This window comes from Spermophilus citellus (assembly GCF_964194105.1).
Source record: "Spermophilus citellus genome assembly, chromosome: 12".
Taxonomy (NCBI): domain Eukaryota; kingdom Metazoa; phylum Chordata; class Mammalia; order Rodentia; family Sciuridae; genus Spermophilus; species Spermophilus citellus.
The window spans coordinates 120928931-120951341 of NC_138198.1; positions in this window are offsets into that span (position 1 = coordinate 120928931).

The window sequence follows — 22411 nt, forward strand, 5'->3', positions numbered from 1 at the left end:
ATGGTGCTCTTCCCTGGGCTCCCATCTCATGGCTTTGCCTTCAGGGCCCATGGGATAATCTTTTCTTTTTCCTAAGAAGTATTTTGGGTTTCCATCTAATGGATATTCTCAGTCTGTTTTTTCTGGTATATGTTTGGAGGTACAAAGTACTTTTGTATTTTTTTTTCTTTTACTGTATTCTTCCTTTTTGCCACTTGTATATATATTTTTAAATTGTGTTTTCTGAGTGAAGCAGTGCATACTTGTACTCCTAGAGACTCAAGAATATTCAACCAGTGTAACTCCATATCATGTAGAACCATAAAAATGGGAAGTTGTACTCCATGTATGTATGACATGTCAAAATACTACTATTATGTATAACTGAAAAGAAATAATTATTGTTGAGGAGGCTGAGACAGGAGAATCACAAGTTTAAGGCCGGCCTCAGCAACTACTAAAAGCCTCAGTAACTTAGGGAGATCCTGGCTCAAAAAAAAAAAAAAGCACTGGGAATATAAGTCAGTAGGAAGATACCCTGGTATCAATCAATCAATCGATCAATCAAAATCAAATCTGTTAGTTGTTATGAATCATCTTGCAACACATTCCAATACCTAAAAGCCCTATCTACATATTTCCATGGGATAAGAGCTTCTCTACCCATTAAGTCTTATAAAGCTATTGATGGGAAATAACTTTAAAAATCTAAGACATCTCATAGTTTGATGCATGAATCTATTAGGAGGTGTTTAAGGTATTTAGAGGCTGTCTTTTTTCTTTTTTTTTTTTTTTCTCTCCCTAGCTGAATAGTTCTTCAGGGATGTAAGGCCATTTGTTTATGTGTTGTAAGAGGACTCTAAAATACTTCTGTGCTGGGAAGCCTAACACTATGTTCAATCCCTGCCAATTAGCAACTAGAGTAGATAAACTTTTGTATTTACCAGAGTCTACGAGGTGTGTGTGGGTGTGTATGTGCGTGTTTGTTTATAAGTTTTAAACTTGTATGAGTCATTTCTTCCCATTTTTGTTAAATTATTGGTAACTAGTTGTATTTTCTACAATCTGACAATATTAGGATTTCAGTTAGAATGGGAAGACCATACTTTTCTGTATTGAAATATTGAGGCTGAGGGGCTGGGGCTGTAGCTCAGTGGTAGAGCACTTGCCTGGCACCTGTGAGGCACTGGGTTTGATCATCAGCACAACATATAAGTAAATAAATAAAATAAAGGTCCATCAACAATTTAAAAATAAAATATATGTATATGTATATATAGGTGTATATGTTGTGTTTGAAAGATGGAGAAATAGTAAATTTTAAAAAAAGTTAAAAACTACAGAAAAAAATTCTGGTGTTGTTATTATGTTTTATAATACATTAACAATAAGGTGATATTTTGATGGTACATTTGAAATTTCTGACAACTACAAATTTGCTTATAAGGTAATCAAAGTCTTAATTGCATTAATTAATTTTTAATTGATAAAATTGGAAACATCATTCTTGTTAATCTTAGTGGATGAAAAATCATGAATAATTGTTGACAGTTTTTAATTTTCAGAATGATGTCTCTTTTCATGCCACTGTCACTGTAAACAGCATTTTGGAGGCTGTGGCAATTTAGGGAAACGTATCTGATTAGTTATTTCTAAGAATAAACTTTACTTTGTCTAAAATATTTGCAGAAAAAATTTCAAAAATATCTAACTTCATACAATTCAGTTTCACAAAAGTCTGAATCTTTTTTTTAACTTTAGAGTTTAAAATGATGACTGATTTACATATATTTGGAATAAATAATAGAGATCCTGAGTACACTTCACTGTTGCTTGCAATGATAACATTGATCATGACTGTACAGCAAGATCAGAAACAGGAAACTGACTTTGATATAATCCTTTAATCTTACTTGGATTTAATTTGCTTTATATTCCCTCACTCTACATTCTTATCACATTAGTAGATTTATTTGAACAGCATCAGAATCAAGATAGAGAAATTTTTCATCAAAAATAGTTCTTTAACTCTCACTTTCTAGCAATAGCTGTATCCTTGCCTCACCTTTTCTCTAACCCTAATCTTTCCTCTATGATAGTGTCATCTCCAAGATACTATATATAAAAAGTAAGATACACACACACACACACACACACACACACACACACATATATATATAATAAATTCATGCAGAATACACATATCTGAGATTTGATTTTTATATGGCATAATTCTCTTGGGATCCATTAAAGTTGCATGCATATTAATTCATCCTTTTTATGACTGAGTAGAATTCCATGATAAGGAGACTCCATGTTTAGTCACTCATCCACTGTATAGCATTTAGGTTATTATTTAGGTTATTTCTAGTTTTTTCTTTTTGTTTTGCTAATAAGTCTGCTATGCATATTCATCTAGAAGTCATTGTGAATAAAGTACACACACTTAACCTGCCTTTGAAACAAAGTTTTACTTCAATTACCTCATAGAAAACCAAAAAATGACCTTAAAATTATTCTTTATAAAAATCATTACACTTTTCCTTTTTGAATTTTTTTTTGTTATTTCTAAAATTATGCACGTGTGGTTCTTTCTCCAGAATCTAATTTGGGGTCAGTGGAGCCACTTCTTCAACGTGCCACCAGTTGGAGGATCTGTGCCAGGCTCTCCTCTCTGTCTTGGCATTGCTGCAGGCAGATGTGAATGCACATTTAATGAGGTGACCATGAAGAGTAAATGAGAGAAATTTCACATTTGTTTTGAGTCTTCTCAGAGAATAAGCTTTCAAATAACATTAGGTACTGTATTATGCTAGAAAATTAGCCTTAATTTTTACAGAATTAAAATATCCTATATTTATAAAAGTCCTAAAATTTGTAAAGTGTCCTTATTCATTTATTGTCTCAATAAGTTAATACATCATAAAAGTGATTGACAGGTACTATTTTGCCTATTTTTCAGTCAAAACAAATATTCTTTCATATGAAAGTTTTGTAGGCAGACATGTTAGGACAGAAAATCCTAAACTGAATGCAAGTATGTGTATTATATTTACCTAAGTGTTTTGAAATATAAAAGTTGTAATACTTTCCCTAATGCTTTAAAGACAATGAATAAAGGAAAATTTTACACAAAGTATGCATGGAACAGAAGCCTTATTCTAAAAAAAAAATAGAGATATGAATTTAATGAGGACATATGTTATTTAATGATTTCAAGATAGGTAGACATCTTACATTTGCAGATACATTTTCTCACCAGTTTCCTAGTAAAATTTTATGAAAAATATAATCAATAATGAGTTGAGAAAGTTGAATTACATTATAAAATACTTCTTAAATAATCTTACAAGCACTCTTACTAATCCTTGATTTGTATTCCTACAGACCATGGTGTTTCATCCTATGAAAATCTGACAGGACTCCTGCTGCTCTTTGAAGGAGAGAGGATAGCCCATTGGCACCCAACAAAGGAAAGGGAGACAAAAGAATACGTGTCAAATCCCAATATAATGAACATTCGTGGAAGATTATTTTCACTCATCACGTTTTAGGGTACAGAGGGTGGGTAAGCTAATCACAGACAAGCAATTATGAACTTCAGGAAAATTTCAAAGTTTTTGCAACAATGATACGTTTGATTTTTAGACCATTTCTGTTCCCTGGTAGTCTAACTTAACTTTGCTAGTTGATTTCATCACTTATTATGAGAAAAATTTTCAAGCCTGTAGCCAAAAATCTGGTCAAGGCATTTCCTTTGTTAGGAATAAGGCAGGTTTTGAGTTTGTATCTAAGTAGTCATGCTGGGCCAGGAATGTTATCTGTCCCCTGATTGTCCTTTTGCTTTAGTTGAGAATAGTGAACTGAGTGGATGGTGGTCCATGAAGCCTGCCATCAAGGTGATTAGCGGTGGTCCAGAATGTTTCATCTGTATATGACAGATGATTTGAGAAATTCCATAAAAAAATAGATAATATAGACATAGACTTGTAGATATCTGTCAATATTCGTTCTTAACTTTTATTGCTAATAATTCCTTGTCTACCTCATTTTTTTTGTTCTACTCTACTGGTATTCTTTTATTTATTTATACTTTTATGAATACTGCTTTCTAGATAAACAGATGAAATTAATGTGATATATCCATATATGTACATAGGGAGGAGTGATGGGAAAAGGTCTGAATGGTGGTTGGTTGCTAGTAATTTCAGCATTTTTTGTGTATTCTTAATCTATTTTTGGTTTTGTGGATTGAAAAAATTGAAAAACATACATTTTTCGTTACATTTTTCTAACAAAGTAGCGATTTTCCTCAGGGTTTTCTGCCATCATCCTCTTTAGTCCAATGTATTCTCTAGCAAAAATGGGTGCAGAGGTTTTGCTTAAATACCAGGAGCCAGTGAGGATCCTTTCTTTGCTGTTTGATCACGTGTAGTTGAAAAGGCACTTTCAAAGTTAAAGAAATTTGTAAGTATGTTGAATGTTTTGCTTTTTGGCTAAAAGAGTCCTCACATCCTTCAGGAAGAGTAGATATCTGGGATTCTCTCCGCTGTGTCCTCAGCCTGCTCAGCGAGTTGCACCAGCAAGCTGCTTTCCAAACCACTGGGAATAGATAAAGTCTCATGAAGGTCCACTGTGGGTATTTCATTCCCAGATGCCCTGTTAAACTCCCTGCTTGTCTGGCAGAGTTCTGCTTGCCCCAGCAGGTGTCACCACCTCAGAATAGGTGCTTACTGATCTCAGGTTGTTAACCGTCTGTTTCCTCCTGGTTTTGCTTTCAACAGTGCCTCTGTGTGTGCTGCTTCTGTTGGGATTCCATGTAAAATCAGCCTGCCCTCTCCTTTAACAATTACTGCAATAAAACTGGCAGGTGAGATTCAAACAGAAGCACATAATCTATTATTATAAGCAGTAAAAGCACATGTTAAAAATATGCAATGCAGTATGTCATGCAAAGTCCCTAGTGCAAAAATGTATCCAGTTCTATGTTTGTGTTATCATCAATTTTCATATTACACTTAAGGTATGAGTAAAGAAAGTTAAAGATAGTACAAATGAATAAAAAGGACAAGGTGATAAGACCATAGAGACACTCATGCCCATTTTGTTGTACTTACGTCCGAAGGCACTTGGCATGGTGTACTCTTATAAATGTCTTTAAAAAACATCACCGTAATTTTTTAATACTTAATCACAGACTAATGCTTTGGAAAGTTTATGTCTATCTAACTCTATTGTTGTGTATAATTTTGTTAAAAACAAATACAGGGATCTTGCCTTGGGTCTTTTCTTTATAATCTAAGAAAAAAAAAAGATTTTTGTCATAGTCAAAAGTGCATTGGCCAACTTCAGTCTTCTTGTTCTCCATTCTGTGTCACTGGTACAGAATGCATAAAAAGCAGCATTCTGGAGGAGAAGTGTGTGTCAAGTAAAGATGCCAAATCATGGGCTGGGGATGTGGCTCAAGCGGTAGTGCACTCGCCTGGCATGTGTGCGGCCCGGGTTCGATCCTCAGCACCACATACAAACAAAGATGTTGTGTCCGCCGAGAACTAAAAAATAAATATTAAAAATTCTCTCTCACTCTCTTTCTCTCTCTCCTCTCTCACTCTCTCTTAAAAAAAAAAAAAAAAGATGCCAAATCATCTCTATCATTCTATTGAATCAAGTATTTGCTATTAATGAAAACCCCAGGATTTCCTTATTCACTATAAGTGTTATTAACAAATGATTGTAGAAATCACCCAATATCACTGTATAATTGAAAAATTTTGTTCAACTCTTTAATAAAAGTGTGGTTGAAGATTTTTCTATTTTTCTTATAGATAAAAATGACTCACTTAGTAGAAAGTGTTTTCATTCTCAATTTTTAAAAGAACTTAAAGAATTAATTTTGTAAGGAAACACTTTAAAATTTCTATTTTCCATGTTAACCCATTTGTCAAAAGTTCTAATTAGAAAGTAATTTACATCTATATTATGTATTTTATGAAAATATGTATACTAAATTCAGTTTCTTAAGGCAAAATTCAAATTCCTTATTTACTGACTAACGATGTCTTTTGATATAAACGCATGTTGATAATACCTAGGGCATTGCTTATTTTATTTAAGTTTTCATTAGTCTTTTAGGTTAAAAAATTAACAATAATATACTATATAATTAACATTTGAAAGTTGCTCTACTTCTAATTAATGTATATTCATAAGTTATTACTTGAAAAATAACTTATTCTATATTTCTGCCTCTTTTTAGTCACTGAATAATTATTCAATATGGTGTCTTTATTTTATGAATGCTATTCTAGAACATTATTAAATAATTCCAATGTATATGATGCTATTGAAAATAGCTTAATTAAAAAATAAAAGTTGAAATCATGGGATAATCATCTATAGTTGATATATTTATAAAACATTTATATTTAATATTTGTAATATATAATGTAATTTTATTATTCCCTTTGATATGAATGTTAACAATTATTAATACAATTTTCTTCTATTTCATTGACTTAGAAATTCCCATTGCTATAAAAAAGTATGATATGAAGGTTATAGTTCAATGAATACTATTAGAAAAAATTAATAAGCTGAAATTTTCTAATGAGCATTTGTTACTCTGTCTCCATCCTGGAGACTATTTTCATATTTTTAACATTTTTATTTTATTAAGTTTCCTTACAGCACATTATCTTATGGAATGTCCGACTTGACTCTAGCTGTTTAGACTACTTGTCAAACATTTTATTTTCTAACCCTGTCTGGTCTGTTATGGGATTAGTCTTTACTTCTATCTTGTTCTTTTATGCTTTTTACACTTTTCTTTAAAATATTTAGTTATGTTTCCCTAGGGTGATGCTAGAAGCTTTCAGCTTACTCTTTATAGAAGACTATACATCGAGGGACTCTCCCATTGCCTGAAGAATTATAAGACGTACCTTTCTGTAAATTGATTGAAATTAGGACTCCCTCAATTGTCAAGTACTACACACACACACACACACACACACACACACACACACATACATGCATACATACAGTGGGATAAAAATGAAACCCATATTTATTCATATTATAGCTAAACTAGAATACACACACACACATTCAGAAGCAAAACAGAGCTCATAATGAAAGGAATCACAGTTACACCAGGATATGATTTTTCAAAGACAAGAATGGGTACCATGGGATGGGAAGGGACATGGGGGCAGGAAAGATGGTGGAATGAGTTGGACATCATTGCCTTAAGTATGTATGACTGCACATATGGTGCAATGCTACATCATATACAACCAGAGAAATGAGAAATTGTGCTACAATCATGTACAATGAATCAATATGCATTCTTCTGTCATATACACCTAATTAGAATAAACAAATTTTTGAAAGAATGGGTACCATAATACAGAAGAATATAATTTCCTTATCACCAAGAGAATAGTACTGTGAACTTAAAATTTCATATGCCACAAAGCTGACATTCATTTATGATACTAAGTTGAATAATTTTTTCAGATGAAAATTTGAATATACTAGCAAAGGTTAATGGCTAAAAGAATTTTTAAAGAAAAAGTTTCAAGAAAAAAAAAGTTTTTCCAAGAGGAAAACTAAAATGCAAATAGAGAATATGAGAAAACTGATCTGAAAGCCAAGTAATTAAATCCAAACAAATACTACCTGAGTTTAAAAAATAACCCTACACTTTGGAAATAAAACTGATTATATTTACAGAATTTTGTGATGTTGTATCTGAAATTTGTCAAAATATGCAAAAATAAGCAGAATCAGAGGGTATAAAATCACAAGGGAAAAAGGTAAAGAACTAGGAACCCTTCACTGTGCCTGGGAGCTTGGCCATTTTTTGAAGAGTGTCTGGAAAACCCTATGTCAGAGAAACCAGACGTTCTTATAGATACACAGGACTAGCATGAAAAAATAGAAATGTAAGAATGTGCAAACACAGCCTGAGAAGGTCTGTCCTCCCAAGATCTTTGTGAAATTCTAAGGGAAGTGAAACAGCAGGACAAAGAATCAATCTGATAGTAAAAAACCACGAGGATCATCACAATGGGTGAAATTATACTATTTGAAATTTAAAGACGATACTAACATTATCCTTAACCAAAATATGTTTAGTATTCAAAATAACAATAACATTGAGTTTTCATGGTTTGAATACCTGGATGATCAAAGTTTGGAAATAGACCATGATTATGGCATTAAACAAGGTCTATGGATGTTAAATCTCTAGAATCAGTCAGGTAGCATGATTTCTAGTCTTTTGTCTATGGACTGCAAGCCATGGTATGTGCAAGATTCTCAAAGGTATTTATTAAGTGAATAAGTGAGCAGACAAGACAGAAACTGAAAAAACTTGAGTTTGTGGAACACTAATTTAGGGATATATTATAAAGATTGTCTACTTACACATTCTGTTTTTTTTTTTTTTTTTTTTTTTTAGGTATGCATTGGCCCCAGAAACCATATAATTTTATTAAGACCTAAAGGTAAATTATTCAGCCTAGTTGAAATAACACATTGCAATTCTCCAGGAAGTCTGTACACATTCAAGTACATTCATCCCTAAAATTGGTAAATGGCAATGATTTAAAGATGAAGGTGAATGGAAGTTTCTCCCACTTTGTATTGTCATATATTGTCCTGGCATAATGTCAGGAAATTAAAATAAATAACATCACACTAATATCTGGGATAGAACTCGGATCTTACACATAGTTCAATTTTCTAAGTTAAATCTCCTGAAAGGACGGAAATTCCCTTAATGTTTTGTTTAATCAGAATTTCTGAAAATCTTATAATAATCACTTTATGTGAGTACAACAAGATAGATAACACATAAAATGGCATAAAACAAAGTCAAACGATAGTACTTCTCATATATTCATAACTGAAGCTTGAAAACATCATAAATGCATGTACATCAGAGAGTCACTGGGGAAACTGGGATGTATCTACATAGTAGAGAATGTTGCAGCTATAAAATGAAGAACATGTCTATGAATATAAATGGAGTGTTTCCCAGATATGTCATTGGGTAAAAGGAATAAAACATGAAAAAATAGTATCTGTAGTATGCTAGCTTTTGTGAAGATAAGGAGGGTAATAAAAATATATGTATATATCTTCCTATTTGGGCGATGTTTTAGGCCTTTGTTGTGCTGTTTTAACAGAAAACCATGGGAAGGTTAATTTATAACTAATAGAAATTTATTGAATCATGATTCTGAGGATGCAAAGTCCAAAACCAAGAGGTCAGCTTCTGCCAAGGCTGTTCTTGCTGCTTCAGAACTACTCCATGGTCAGGACATTGACCCCTCATAGGCTATTTAATCCTTAAGTGTTTATTCACTTAATGATTTTACAATGGAAATTCAATTTCAGTGTGAGAGTGGAGACACACCTGGATACTCAGGCAAGCCTGGGAACAGAACCATAAGCTAAACCATAAGCTAAACCATAAGCTAATAAATTTGTTTACCTATAGGATGGGGATGGGGAGTAAGGAGATAGTGCACTTGAAGAGACCCATTTATGAACTACCTTTTTGTATATATTAGGTTTTGGTAATATGATTTTTTTCATGTAGTCAATCAAGAAATGAAAGTTATGATGATATATGGAAAATCATAAGTGGAATAAAAATATAGAAAAGATAGTAACCCAACTGAATTACAAATGAGACACCTGATGAGGAGTGTGGAGAAGAACTAGCCCAAATATCTTTGAACATACTCTTGACATTATCATTCTGGGTTAAAGACAAAGAAGAAAGGTAAACAATAGTGTGTTATAGTTGATGGGATTTTCTCAGAATGATAAGGGTTTGTAACTCTGTGTATTCTATGCTTGAGCAAGTAAGTAGATATATTGTTGATAATAAATGCTTGTCTTTTCAACATCAGGAAAGAGAATCATTTATATTGAAAGAGATGAGGCAGGAATCAATTCCATGTTGTTGGGACTGGAGTGGGACATATTAAGATGAATTCAGAGATATACACATACACACATATATGAGAGACAGAGTTGTTGAAACAAATGCGTATTACCAAGTGTATTTATATTAATTTGTGAGTATGCATTTTAGTGCATGGGTGTGCATTGTAAGGTTGGGCATCAAGGAAAGTAGCCTAAGGCACCTGGTCCAAAAAGGGATAATTGTCAAAGAACAGTGGGGGGGGGGTGTCAAAGGACATAGGATCTAAGCAGGGCATGGTGGCTCACACCTATAATCCCAGCTATTTGATATACTGAGGCAGGAGGATCACAAGTTCAAAGCCAGCCAGTACAATTTAACAAGACCCTGTCTCAAAGTTTTAAAAATAATAATAAAAAATAAAGAACTTGCAATGCAGCTCAGTGATAAAGACATAGTATCTATCTTGAATGCATTTCTTCTGGTTACATATGGGACAAACTGAATACCAAAGAAAATGATGACAAATATAGTGGGCGAAATACACTTACTAAAATTATAAATAACAAGTGTTCTTTATACATAAATAAATTGATACATACATGGGAGTTAAGAAAACTATTTACAAAAGAATCCTAACAAGAAATTATAGAACAATAATGGAACTATGAAAACAACAATTATGAAAAAAACATAGCACCTGTTATTTCAGGCAAGAATGATCAATGGGTACTGAAATTAGAGGGTGAGAAGTGAAGAACATGATGTTTACATGGTCTCAAAATTTTGTCCAAAAAGTATACTCTATAATGATGAGGAGGGGTGATAAGGTCATAAAGAGGAAAGCTAGCAGATACATTGACAACATATGTTGAAAGATGAGTAAGATGCTTGTATCTTCTGATATGTTCTGAAGGTCACTGTATCACTTCAATTATATCCCTGTCCCAAACACTTACAAATTGAAAAAGACAAGCCTAAACTCATGGATATCCTATAGTAGAAAAAATGGCTTATATTCTTTAAAATGCCCAGGTCATTAAATGCAAAGAAAGATGAGTGAACAGTGAACAATTCCAGATTAGAGATGACAGAGGAGACTTGGCAGACAAATGCACCTGGTAATCCTGAGTCAGTTTCTGGATCAGAATTTTATGCTTTGCAGAATACAGGAGAAGAGCAACAGACAGAATTATGATATACTCTGTAGATGGAATAATGTTGTGTAGCAATCAATATTAATGCCTTTTATATATGCACTATGGTTGACTGTGGTTACCTGAGAGAACTCACTTGTTTTTGAAAAATATGCCCTAAAGAGTTTTTAAAAAACACAATAAAACATACATTACATCAGCAACTATCAACAATTTCAGAAAATATGAAGTATAGAAAGTGCCACAGCCCCGCTGGCTGGGCAAAATAACTGGGGGGTGACAAGCAACTTGTGTAGATTGATACAGCAGGAGTGGGAGGCATTTATTGTAGGACCGGAGGGATATATATACCTTATACACAGCTTATCTTAATTAACATAAACTAGATACAGCAGTCAACCAATAAGGAATCTCCACACTTAATGGCTCCCTGGAGTTACTTCACAAATTACTCCCTCTGGCAAAATGCCAGGCACCATCCTGACTTGTTTACAGACTCTAACAAGAAAGTATATAAATACCATGTATGCAAATATATTTATATAAGGATGGATGATAGATTAGATTAAAAAGCAGACAATGATAAAGTAAATGTAATAAGATGTCAAATATCCACAGAAACTACATGGAGAATGTATGCACACTTATTTATTTATTTATTTTGCAGTTTTCCTATAAATCTGAAAATCATCTCATAACAAAAAATTCTAAAATAAATAAGCAAAAAACAGAAAAAACGTTATGGCTTTCTTAAATTCCCCAAAATAACTATACAAAATAATTTAATATTTCACAGTGTCTAAAAATTTGACCAAAATACTTTTAATTTTCACCAACACCTATTCAAAACTTGTGAGTCAGGGCCTGAAGAGTAGACCTTCGGGTATTCAAACAATTTAATTTTATTCTAGATGCTTGATAATATATATAGAATCATGTTTTATTTGTCACTCTTTCACTGAAAACAATCTTCTTTAAATTTAAGAGTTGGTATACTCAGAAAGATAATTATAGCAGAGCAACGTGGGGGTAAAATGTGCCAAATCTGATTATAGATAACAACAAGGCAAAGTTGTTTTCTACATTCCTGCATAATCATTACAGAAAGTACTGAGTGCTAGGAAAACACTATGCTATTGTCACTGCCAAGAAGCAAATGGCTGTCTTACACCATTGTTGGAATGATTACGAAATTGTGTTTACAAATCTTGCCGAGAGAAAATTTTTAATCATTATGCATTTAAAGTTTCAGTGTTTGAATAGAAAACATTAACGTGAGCAGAAGATGCCATGCATAGTATTCTTATCATTGTATTAAAATAAATATGAGCATTTCTGGTAATTTTATTTCTTTGCTATTTGAATTGTTTTGGTCAAATACACATGAATGGCAGTAGAGAAACTTCAGTCTAAATTTATGTCCTCATTCTTTCCATACGACTTTGAAAATGAAAAGAGAAGTCTTTTACTATAATTCTGTAGATAATGTGCTTTTACAACTTGTTTGACTATTTTTTTTTTCTTCACTGGGCAAAAACACAAAAGAGCTGAAATTACAAATTTTATAAGGAATTGAATTTACTGATTTCCTGCCATTGGCAGGGAGAAATATATGATACTGGCAAAAATTGATGACCCAAAAATTAAAAGGAAGAAAGCTGAAAATTCCATTATCAATCCTGCCAATCCTTGTGAAATCAAGTAGAGCAGGATGAAATATGGTGGACAGAATAACTAGATAGATGTCACTTGTAGTTTATGTTTGAGACAAGTTAAATATCTGGGAAAATAGATTCAATTTTAAAATTAATTACCTTAATTAATTTTACTTTATTAAAATAAATCCATGGATTTTTTTTTTTTTTACATGAGACCAAGTATGATGATGATCTCTTAAAAGTTCCCAGTCTTCTTTGATGGGTGCATATAGCCCTTGGTCCTACTTTGGGTAAATCCCATAGCTGCTGACCTTGTGTTGTTAACTTAGATGAGATGGACATAGAGGACAAAGGTACAAGGTGGACACAAAGACAGAAGCATATGCATCCTTGACCATTTTTACTCGACCTTCTGTTTTGAAGGGTGATAGTGGCAGATATTTAATGATTTTAGTCCCTAAAAGGGTTTCTATCAAGTGTTAGGTCTTCATTAGCCCATTAGTGATGCCATTTATCTTGGCTTTAGGGACTCCTGGCTCAGCAGCCTCAGCCACACTGTCTTTTTTTCTGGCTGAGAGAATTCAGAGATGCTTTCCTGCTGGATAGAAAGAATAAACTATGCTATGAAATGCCTCTTGGAGCCGAGAGCAGTCCCCAGGTAATAGCCCACAAGAAAACAAAGTGAGACAATAAATGGGTGTTATTTTAAGCTACTAAATTTCTTGTAATTTGTTACAGGGCAATAGAAAACTAATATGCTGGCTGTATAAATTACCCTGGGAGTCAACTCTTCCTCCTTGTTTTCCACCCCTTCCCAGCTCTGTATTTTTTTTTCTTTTATCTCCACCTTCCTTCCATTTCTCAAATAGAATTATAACACACATTAATGTTTGATTTTCCCCCATATATCATAATATAGAATGAAAATAGTGTTGCTAATACATATAAATTGAACTTTAATATTCTTATTTAAAATTACTTAGAAACCCTTGTGATTTCTAGTCATTTGTCACTAATTTTAGATTCATGGAAATATATCTTTATATACTGATCATTTTTGGTGAGTAAATTCCGTGATCAATTACATATCAGTAAAGCACATTTTTAGTTTTAAGAGCAACATATGAAATTCGAAAAATCCAGACCCTTTATTACACTAGTAACACTTCAAGCACTTGAGAGCACTGCATGCCTATGGACTACCATATTACATAGCACAGACATGGGACACTAGCCCTGCTAGAGAACATCACAGTGGATAGCCCTGGATTATACCACCAACTAATATAAAATGTTTTGATATTCTAAAGGCAAACCAAAAATTTATCTCTGCATTCTTAAATATATAATTCCTAGTTTACAGGGTCAGGTTTGTGAAATAATCTCATTAAGCCACTCTTCAAGATATACTCAAAATTTGTCAGATATACTGAAGGTGGACAAATGTTCCCATTAATAGTAACTTCTTGTTCTCAGGTTTGCAGTCTTTTATCCTTAAATAAACCAATTTAAACATAAATTTTATAGTCTTGTGAAAGTTTATGATGAGTTCAATAATAGTTTTATCTTTAAATATTTCAAAATAATTTCCAAGTTTATTAACCAAAAAGTAAAGAAGCAGAGGAGAGTATCTCCAACTGGCGCTCAAAATGAGAATGCTTGCCATGACTGATAAATATAAAATTTGTTTTTAAATATATATTTTAACATATTTGGGGGCAGGGCCCAATGCATTCTAGGGCTACATGACCTATTTGAAATTGGAACTTTGAAACCAATAATTTGTGTAATGTCTTCATGCTTCAGGTCCCTCATCAAAATACTGGATATGATATATTAACCCCTATTTTAGTCAGCTTTGAGTTGATGTAACCAGAAGATCCAACAAGAAAAAATAAATAGAAGAGGAAAAGTTTATTTTGGCTCCTGGATTCAGAGCTTCAGTCCATGGTCATCAGACTCTATAACTCTGGGCCCAAGGAAGGCAGAACATCAATGTGGAATGGCGTGGTAGACCACAGTTCTGGACAGGACAGTCAGAAAGGGGAGAGAGAGAGAGAGAGAGAGAGAGAGAGAGAGAGAGAGAGAGAGAGAGAGAGAGAGAGAACACTCTAACCCCAAGGAACAACATATAAATCTCAAAGGCAAGTCCCCAGTGACCTACCATCTACAGCCACATGCCATTGCATATAGTTGCCATCCAGTTAATCCATATCAGTGGATTAACCCCTTGATTAGGATATAACAGTTATAGTCTAATCATTTCACCTCTGAACTTTCTTGAATCACCTCACACATGAGGTTGTGGGGAACACCTCATATCCGAACCAAACAGTTGTTAATTCCTATATTTTTAAAGGAAATAAATATACATACAAGATCTAGACTTGGAAAATATACTAATTCAATACTAGACATTATTGCAAAAGCTCCTTTTATAAAATTTGCTGGAGGAACATATATGTCTTGTCATTGTTGTAGTGTAGATATGAATTTTCCACCAAAAGCTCATGTGTGAGAAAATGTAAGAAAGTTTAGAGGTGAAATGATTGAGACATGAGAGTTTTAATCAAATTAGTGCAAGGATTCTTTGATAGGGATCAACTGGGTGGTAACTGAAGGCAGTTTGACTGTAACTGCGGAGGTAGGTCACTGGAGGCATGTTTCTGAAATACATATTTTGTGAGCTTTGCTCAGTCTCTTGTGTTTCCTGGTGGCCATATCCTGAACTGCTTTCCTCTACCACACTCTTCTGCCATGATTTTCCACCTCACCTTGAGCCCAGAGCAATGGAGTTGGCTGGCTATGGACTGAGACCTATGAAACTCTGAGCACTCAAATAAACTTCACCTCTTCTAATTGTTCTTGTTGGGTCTTTTGGTTATGGTAATGTAAAAGACAGGGATTTGTACTGAAAAGTGGGGTCATTGTTGTAACTAACTTGACTACATAGTACAGAAAATCTTAGAAATTTGGGGAAATTGTGGGAGGAATTTTGAAAAGTTTAGAGACGCAAGTTGGAAATGATTTAAATTGTTGTAAGAAGAGGTTAATGCACAATTCTGGTGGGAGATCCAAAGACCAGAATGTTGATAGAACTGTAATAAAGACTGAGCTCATGAGATTTCAGAACAGAACAACTCTTTTGGAAATTGAACTCTAGGACATTCATGTTATATTCATGTAAGCAGTTGTCTACATTTTGCTCCTATCCTGAGACATTTTATGAAGCTGAATTTAAAGATAATGGGCTACTTAATCTGGCAAAAGAAATTTCTGGGCATCACAGAATTCAGCAGGTGGCATGGGCGTTGTTGGTGGATAAATTTAATATGATAATAAGGAGCAGAAAGCAAAGCAAAAAGATTTTTAAAATTTGCAGTTAGGTCAGAAAACTGAGTAAAACCTGGGATAAGGAAGATGTGGTTGTTGGAAATATTACAGTCACTTAAGAAATGCTAAATACTTTACCCAGAAAATATAGGAAAGATGACTTAAGGGCATCTCAGGCATTGGCAAGACCATACCAATCTCAGCCTCAAGATTGTAAAAGTGAAAATTCCTTTCAGAAGAGCACCCGGCTTTTCACAGGGTGGGGGTGGGATCTAGGAATTTGCTCTTCATTCTAAGTCACTCATAGTTTGCTGCATCCATGATCCCTGGAGGCCAGGTGCCTGAGTCTGGCTGGGCACAAAATCACGAGCCACCACACACCTTGTAGATTCAAACAGCAACTCTTTATTCTCAAACTGTCACTGGCCTCTACACACACGTTCTGGGAAAGTCCACACTCTCCTCTGGGCTCTGAATCCCAAATACTCTCTCAATCCCGCAAGAACTCCAGGGGAACTCAAGGAGCGGGTGCCTGGAGGCCGCAGGATACGCCCTATTCCCAGCAGGATACACCTTAAACCTGGAACCAACTGCCCTAAACCCAAGGAGCGCCCTAAACCCAGATCCGCCCTGGTCCTTGAGCAAGGTCACCTTTCATGCAATGTCACTGCAAATGACCTGGGTCATGCCATGCGTCATTCTTACTTAGCTATGGCTCTCAGCAGCCAGGCTACTGTTTGAGATGGTGGCAGACCTTGGTGTTAATCATGTGGTACTGGTTCTGCATGTTGACAGGATGCTGACGTAAGGGGGTCATGTAAGCTTCCCCTGAGATTCCAAATGGAGGCCTAGGATGCCAAGCATAGTGAAGCAGATTTGGGATCCCTTCAAGAAGCTCCTGAAAGGGCGATGTATGGAAACCTGTGATAGAATCCAAGACTGCAGTAAAGAACCCAAAGATTAAGAAATGCCAGTAAGATGGATATCTGCCAAGTAAAGCTTCAGGAACTGAGCAGAAACAAGCCAAGACAGAGGCCATGTGTCTGCCATCAGCAAGGCCATAATTGATGCCATTTTTTCAGAAGAAGGATGTGGACAGGTTTGCCACCTGGTAGTCTTTCTTTGGTCCTATCCATTCATTCTATGCCCCTACTTCTTTACATGGAAATGTTGACACTAAAATAAGATTGTGGCACTCTTGAAAATAGATTACATGTATTTTGCATGGTGAGAGGGACATGAGCTTTGGGGGTTAGAGGCAGGTGTGGAAATCAGGTGTCCCAAAAAACTCAGGTGTGAGAAAATTCAAGGAAGTTTAGAGATGGAATGATTGAGATATAAGAGTTTAAACCTAATGAGTGAATTAATCCTTGGATAGGGACTTGCTGGGTGGCAACTGCAGGCAGGTTGAGTGTGACTGGAACAGGAAGGTCACCAGGGGCTTGTCTTTGGGGTGTATATTTTAAGAGCTGAGCTTAGTCGCACTCTGCTTTGTGGTGGCCCTGTTCTGAGTCACTTTTCTCAGCTACTGACTTCCATTGTGATGTTCCACCTTATCATGGACCCAGATCAATAGAATTCACTTTTTATGGACTGAGACCTGTGAAACCATAAATTTGAAAATAATTTTTTCCTCCTCTAATTGGTCTTATTGGGTCTTTTTCACAGTAGTGAAAAAGCTAACTAAAATGCTCATATATGTCATATGTTTTGTGCAACTGAAAAAAACAATAATAAATAAATTATTAGAAGTATGAGGAATAGGGCAAGTTTCTAATCTTTAGCAACTACATCAATTGCCAGAATTGCATGAATGGATAATGTCTCATAAGAGGATGTCCTGCAAGACTCAATATTCAGGGCAATATGGTGCGTGTGCTGCTGCTTTGCTTTGCTTGTTGTACAACTGTTTTAAGAATTCCATGCCCTGAACATCCAAAAATACAGTTGGAGAACATAATTCTGCTCTAGGCTTTCCTGAAAAGATGATGTATGTCACTAACTAGAAATTGTTTTGTGATTGAGGATTATTGTATGTTTTCACATGTGAAACTCATTATAATGACTATAGCTAGTGGATGCATTTAGAAAATATTAACTCCAACATAATCTTTGATCTGAAATATCAGTTTAATTGGGTTAAAGAGACTAATGAATAAAGAATCATTTTTAGAAACACCTTTTATCAGCAATTATATTTCTTAACCGTTTCAAAGTATTTCATTTAAAAGGCATTGGAAACCACGCTGAAAGAAGAAATGCACTTTCTTTTTAAATGTCAGGGAAAAATAGAGGATTTCTTACTAATCATGAATAACTAGACTTCTGTATTCTGATATTCTGTATTCTGATATATTCTGTATTATTTTTATTAATACCCAAATCATTTAAGATGGTATAATTACTTCATGTTTTGTTTAAAAACTAAAATGTAAGATAAATTTTATTCTCAATGACTTCTATTAGGTCTATGGAATTTTCAGCCCTTTGTAAATGGTCTCCTAGAGTTACTGTGCATTATTACGGGCCAGGCTAGTGCTACCTTAACTAAAATCACAAGTTCTGATGTGTGATATCAGAGTGATGAGGTATAGCTCTCAAGGTGAAAAATAATGGATAAGGGACCAAAAACTCAATAAGCAGAAATCTGACCAGATGTCACCCTGTAGTGATGCTGCTAATACTTCACCATTTCCTCCTGTAAATTAATTACACCCACAGTTGCACAAGGGTTTGCTTTGGGAGAACTCAAATTAAGACAATTGTAGCAAAATGAAAAAGAACAATGATCTACCAATCAACGTTGCAATCACTAATTTTCAACAGCTACAGAGAAGGTGATACAGAACCACAAACTCATAACCTGAGCTACGCACAGTTTCACTGTTATCTGCAGAGGTCTGCTGCACATCCTTTGGAGAGCAATAACCACAGGGCTGAGTGACAGTGTAAAGGACAGACGTGGATTAAAGTTCAGGCTGCCTGATTCTAAGTCACTTTTCCAGTTCATCCTCATATTCTCCATTAGTAAGAGATCTCAGTAAGAAGGACCTGTTTCAGAGATACATAGCAATCAGAAAGTAGGCAACACGAAGATTACCAAAGTGAGGACAGTTATAGGATATCAATAAACAGAGAAATTTAAAATAGTTATAATTTTAAAACCTCATTAAACCTACAAAGAAAAAGGTAATCAAAACAGTCATAAATATGACAAGTGAATATGAGAGAACACTTTTAAAAACTTAATTTAAAATGTGTTTCCCCATGGTGAAGAACTCAGGGAATAGTAAGTTCTTGTTCCCTTTTGAAAATAAGAAAATCTGTTAAAAACACTTGAGCAGCAAATGATGGTGTAGCTATAGAACAATGTTCACAGTAATCATTTAATAAATTCAAATATAAACTGAGGGTGGAAATAATTTGTAATTAAAATAATATGAGAAAATAAAGTTTTATGTGAAAAAGTAAGATATATACACATTTTAAATTGGCATTAAATGTTGTTAGAATTGTCTACATGGATTACTTCATAGTTTATCTGGAATAGAATAAAAAAGTACACTCTCTTTTTTTAATTTACTCTAGTACTTTGCCTTATTTTATTCCTGTACAAAGTCATTTTCTTTTACTAGTGGCTCTTAAGAAGTATGAAAAATTTGAAACTTCTTGCAATTTTCCAGAATGTATTATGTTATAGATCGCTGAGAGAGAAATCTTAGTGAGGGTCAGAGGCTCAACTGGAATCAGAAAACCAGAACTCATATATAGTTATGGACAGTCTAACCTAAACAATACTCTAGAATTCCATAATGTGCACATAGCATAACTGGATAGTTAATTGTTCAGAAATCTAGATGATTTTTTTGTTGTTACATTTACTTAATCTTTCTTTCTCTACATATGAGCGTATATATATTTTTGAAACAATGGTGTGTCCATTTGTGTGTATGTTTGTGCATCATATGTATGAGTTTAAATTATATATATTAAATAATATAAAGATCATAGATCCTATGTAAGGTTTATTTGGATAGACAACTATGCAGACTCTTGCCCCAAGGGACCTCAATAATTGTTCCCATTCTCTTTTCCCTTCTTACAGCATGATTTGAATACTTATGCTATAGAGATGAAGCCATTGAACCCACACTCAATTTTGGTCAGAATTCTGACTCATTGATAATATAAAGAAAGCTGCAAAGGTGTTAGGACAAAGATGATATGTCTGCCCTCCATCTTTCCAACAAAATAAATCTTACCTCTATTTGAATGAATATAATATTTGCCTTATCCTTGGCAGATGTTCAAACACAGATTAAACACCTGATGAAACATTATAAACAAAAAGAGGACAAATGGCTGAAAAGCAACAGAAAATCATAGACAATAAATGCAAATTCAAGGCGACTAACATATTAATTATTGCACAATTATTTAAAACAAATATGACTGATGTGGTTAAAGAAAATATCTGAAAATACCCCCAAAATTATAAAATTAGTCAAATAAAAATTTAGATACAAAGTTAAAAACATAATATTTATGTTCAATAATAATTTAGGCACAGTACAACAATTGAATTCATGCACAGAAGACTGGTTAACAGATATTCTAATTTAAGTAAAGCAAAATAGAAAGATAAACACAAAAGATAGAAAGCCTACAGTGTCAAATTTGTATACATTTGTTCAAAATGAAGAGGGTAAATATAATGAGAAGATGGTACATATGAATTATTTATCATGAGTTATACAAAGACAATAAAATCAGATCATATTTTTGAGAAATATAAAATGACAAACTCTTAGTTAAAAGGAAAAGTCATGTATGAAATTGTTCTAGGTATTGCTAGAATAACCAAGCATATTATTATCTCAATATAATTTTGAGAAAATAAAAAAACTTTGATTGTTGATGGAATGTTATTAATATAAAAAAGTAATTTTTAATTTTTAAAACAATAGTTTTCTGTTTATATAAAATACATAGTTTTTTTGGAAAATGAATAAAGTAAACTGAAGGGTAAGAATACAATATATTAGAAATTTGATTTAAAACAATTAATATCATGGGAAATAAATTTTAAAAATACAGAAACATGAATTTTTATAAAGTTTATTGTTTATTAATATGTTTATTAATATTTATACCTTAATATGTTGATACACATTTAATCAATGATGTATATAATGTTAAAATATAATTCATAGTTAATAAAAATTTGAAAAATTTAGGTAATGAATAATGTTTATATAGAGATATATTTACCATATTTATGCAATTTACAAATGAAGAAAAGATGGTGAACAGATTTAAAGCAAAATTTAATATCGTTTCTTCAGAGATAAATGTTTGTTCAGAGAGATATGCTTTTTCATATGTGTGCACATTGTTCTGTATATATATATATATATATATATATATATATATATATATACACTAGTTTTTACTTTGCAAAATTGATTATAATCATCTTAATAATATAATAAGAATATTTTTCTGTCATAAATAATAGTTTGAAACATATAATTTACCATTTTAATAATGATATGTTGTTTGTAAGTGTACTTATATTTACATGATTTTTCATATAAAAACTGCCAGTTTTAAACATAGTACTCTGAGAAACTTCATACACATACACACTTTGCCAAATCCTTCAGTTGTCTTAAATATGGTAGTAACCAACTGAGGATCACCACCAATACTTGGTACTACTTCTTTTCTTGAGTCTTGGTTGGTCTCAGTGACTTGCTAAACTAATGCAAAAGATACCAACATAGATAACAACATCATCCACCAAAGAAACAGTGCCCATTCCAGGTCCATGAAATCTTTAAAATAAAAGGTTGTTGTTTAAAGCCACTGAACTGTTTTAGACTGCAAAAAGTAAGTTGGTAGATAAGTCCTCACATCAACATTATTATAGAAAAGGGGAAGAGATTTTTATGCTTTTATCATGTTTCTAGTTTTCTTGGTCTCTTACTACCAAATAGTTCTCCCCAAGTTTTAATAGCCTATAACTGAAAGTCTATGTATTTTAAATACATTTTGCAAAATATGTAACAAGTTGCCCTGTATTGAGAAATGTATAAAATGTACAATGTAAGCAGTTTTAGAGGACAAATGTAGAACAAATAAACAACATCATTAAATATCTTGTTAATTTTAATTATACAATCATCATAATCTTCTTGATAACTTGAAAGTTTTCTGTTCTGATTTCTGGTCAGATATGGTTTTAATCATTGTCATTTTGGAGAAAGCACTCATAGTACAAGTAGAATCCACATCAGCTCTGACAGTTACTGTCTCATTTATACTTCTAATACTTTTTCAAT